This window comes from Rutidosis leptorrhynchoides, chromosome 7 (assembly GCF_046630445.1).
Source record: "Rutidosis leptorrhynchoides isolate AG116_Rl617_1_P2 chromosome 7, CSIRO_AGI_Rlap_v1, whole genome shotgun sequence".
NCBI classification, from domain to species: Eukaryota; Viridiplantae; Streptophyta; class Magnoliopsida; order Asterales; family Asteraceae; genus Rutidosis; species Rutidosis leptorrhynchoides.
This window is the reverse complement of record NC_092339.1, coordinates 298,865,379-298,868,972: the sequence shown is the minus strand read 5'-3', so window position 1 is coordinate 298,868,972 and position 3,594 is coordinate 298,865,379. Positions and strand designations below refer to the sequence as shown.

The 3,594-nt window shown below is 36.2% G+C and overlaps 1 non-coding gene across 1 annotated transcript; it reads right to left on the bottom strand.

Moving 5' to 3' along the window:
• Positions 1 to 987: 987 nt before the first annotated feature.
• LOC139860925 (small nucleolar RNA R71) lies at positions 988 to 1,094 on the bottom strand. The gene has a single exon (XR_011763550.1). It is a non-coding gene; the product is annotated as a small nucleolar RNA R71 (small nucleolar RNA).
• Positions 1,095 to 3,594: the final 2,500 nt, after the last annotated feature.

The following is a 3,594-nucleotide window of genomic DNA, read 5'->3' as shown; positions in this document are numbered from 1 at the left end:
TATTTCTCGACGCTCTAGTTTTTAGGACATAGAATTTTCTATTTCTTCTCTAAAATTTCAAAACGAAAAATTATTTTAAGTGATTAAATTGATAGACATCCAAAATTTTATGGTTCGTAGTAATAGTTGGATTTGTTAGTGGCGAGTTGTGGGCTTCCGATTTAAAGGGTCTTAGCTACCTGCTGCATCTATTGGCTATTCAAAACGTGGGCAAAATCAGAAAAGTCTATTAATTTGATAGCTTATATAATTTTTATCTTTTATAACTAATAGGATATTCAGTGAATGCACCGAGCAAAACTTTCACCACCTTTCATACGTTCACCACCTGTAACTCGATCAAGACATCTAGCCAACATTGTCTCCGTTGATTTTTCTTTAGAATCGTCATCTAGTCTACCAAGTACTCCAATTCAAATTTCCGATAATCCATTTTTTGAACCCGACCTCACAATTGAGAATTCGGAGGATATTCAGGGACAATTCAGAGATCCTGAACCACTAATCATTCCTCCTGAACCACAAATCACTCATCCAGAGATTGTCGAGGGAGAAACCATTAAATCAGAATCCTCTAGTGATTCAGATTCAACAAATTCAATCATGGAAAATCTGGAACCTCTAAGTATGGAAGACCGAATGAGAGCTAAAAACACTGGCCAAGGTCATGCAATTACTCAACCAGACATTAATGCGCCAGATTATGAAATCAAAGGACAAATCCTACACATGGTAACTAATCAATGCCAGTTTAGTGGTGCGCCGAAGGAAGATCCAAATGAACATCTTCGTACCTTTAATAGGATTTGTACTCTATTTAAAATCCAAGAAGTGGAGGATGAACAGATATATCTCATGTTATTTCCCTGGACTTTAAAGGGAGAATCCAAAGATTGGTTAGAATCGTTACCTGAATGGGCGATTGATACATGGGATGTCTTAGTTGAAAATTTTCTTAAACAATTCTTTCCGGCATCTAAAGCCGTGAGACTTCAAGGAGAAATTGTTACGTTCACACAAAAGACAAATGAAACTTTATATGAGGCGTGGACAAGATTTGGAAAGTTATTGAGAGGATGTCCGCAACATGGTTTAGACACTTATCAAATAGTACAAATATTCTACCAAGGATGCGACATCACTACACGAAAAGACATAGATATAGCAGCTGGTGGTTTCATTATGAAGAAAACCGCAACTGAAGCTTACAAAATTATTGATAACACTGCTTCCCACTCACATGAGTGGCATCAAGAAAAAGATATCGTTAGATCATCTAAAGTGGCTAGAGCCAATTCTAGCCATGACTTAGATTCCATTTCCGCAAAGATAGATGCTGTCGAGAGACGAATGGAAAAAATGACTAAAGATATTCACTCAATACGAATTAGTTGTGAGCAGTGTCGAGGACCACATTTGACAAAAGATTGTCTCAGTATTGACCAAACAATGGAACAAAGAGAGAATGTTTCATACATGAACCAAAGGCCTGGAAATAATTATCAGAATAATTATCAACCGCCAAGACCAATCTACAATCAAAACCAGAATTATAACCGAAATGTTCCATACAACAACCAACAAGGTCTTAGCAATCAACAAGTATCCAATAATACTTACAATCAGCAAAGACCTATTTTTCCAAATAAATCACCACAAACCGATGATAAAAAGCCAAATTTAGAAGACATGATGTCAAAGATAGTTGAATCTCAAACTCAATTTTTCACATCTCATAAACAAACCAATGAACAAAATACTCAAGCATTTAGAAATCAACAAGCTTCTATTCAAAATCTGGAACAAGAAGTGAGCAACCTAGCAAGGTTGATAGGTGAAAGAAAACCGGGAAGTCTACCTAGCGATACAAATGCTAACCCCCGGAATGAAACGGCTAAAGCCATTACCACAGGAAGTGGTATTACACTTAAACCACCGGAAATACCTGTAATTTCTGAGGACTCTATCCCTACTACACAGGCACCACAGCCTGAGCAAGAAAAGGAAAAAGAACCAGTAGTTGAAAAGGTTAATGAAGATAACACAGTTAAGACTAAACCGTATGTTAAACCATACCAACCACCACTTCCTTACCCGAGTAAAATGAGAAAAGAAAGACTTGAAGCCGAGCAATCCAAATTCTTGGATATGTTTAAACAAATAAATGTCAATCTTCCTTTCATTGATGTGATTTCAGGAATGCCTAGATATGCTAAATTTCTGGAAGATCTAATCACAAATAGAAAGAAAATGGAAGAACTTTCGGCTGTTACTATGAATGCTAATTGTTCTGCAGTGCTGCTGAATATGATACCAGAAAAATTACCAGATCCAGAAAGTTTCACAATTCCATGTTTTCTGGGTAGTCTTAGTTCAATAGAAGCATTGGTAGACTTAGGTGCTAGTATAAATCTAATGCCGTATTCACTATACGCTAAACTAGACCTTAGAGAATTGAAACCAACAAGAATAAGCATACAACTAGCCAATCGATCAGTAAAATATCCTAGAGGGATAATGGAGAACATGCTAGTTAAAGTTGGTACTTTAGTATTTCCAGTAGATTTTGTTATTCTGGACATGGAAGAAGATTCTCGAGTTCCTCTCATATTAGGAACACCATTCTTAAACACGGCTAAAGCAATAATAGACGTGTTCGGTAAGAAACTGACCCTAAGTATAGAGGACGAGAGTGTTACCTTTTCTGTTGATAAAGCCATGCAACAACCGCAATCTGCAGATGATACATGTTATTACATTCAAACTATAGATTCACATGCAGAATTGTTAGAAGAATTTCCAGAATTACAAGGAACAGGAGAATGTTCTTTAGGAGAAGGAACTGAACCAATTGATGAAGCTGAAATGTTAGCCGCACTCATGGCTAATGAATACGAACCAACAACAGAAGATCTTCAAATGCTAAAAGAGGAAGACAGATATCGATACAAATTATCGATAGAAGAACCACCGACATTAGAGTTAAAACCACTTCTAACCCATTTGGAATACGCTTATTTACATGGTGAATCTGAATTACCTGTAATAATATCGTCTTCTCTTACAGAAAATGAAAAATCTCAACTCATTTCTGTGCTAAAAGCTCATAAACCAGATATTGCATGGAAGATTCATGATATTAAAGGCATAAGTCCTTCGTATTGTACACATAAAATTCTTATGGAAGAAGGTCATAAAACGTATGTGCAATGCCAACGAAGACTAAATCTTAATATGCAAGATGTTGTTAAGAAAGAAATTATTAAACTGCTAGATGCATGTTTAATTTATCCAATCTCTGATAGTCCATGGGTAAGCCTAGTTCAATGCGTATCTAAGAAGGGTGGCATGACTGTCATCACAAATGAAAAAAATGAGCTTATTCCTACTAGGACTGTAACAGGATGGCGTGTTTGTATTGATTATAGAAAATTAAATGACGCCACCAGAAAAGATCACTTTCCCTTACCTTTCATTGATCAAATGTTGGAAAGATTAGCCGAAAATAGTTACTATTGTTTTCTTGACGGTTTTTCCGAATATTTTCAAATTCCAATAGTACCCGAGGACCAAGAGAAAACCAATTTTACGTGC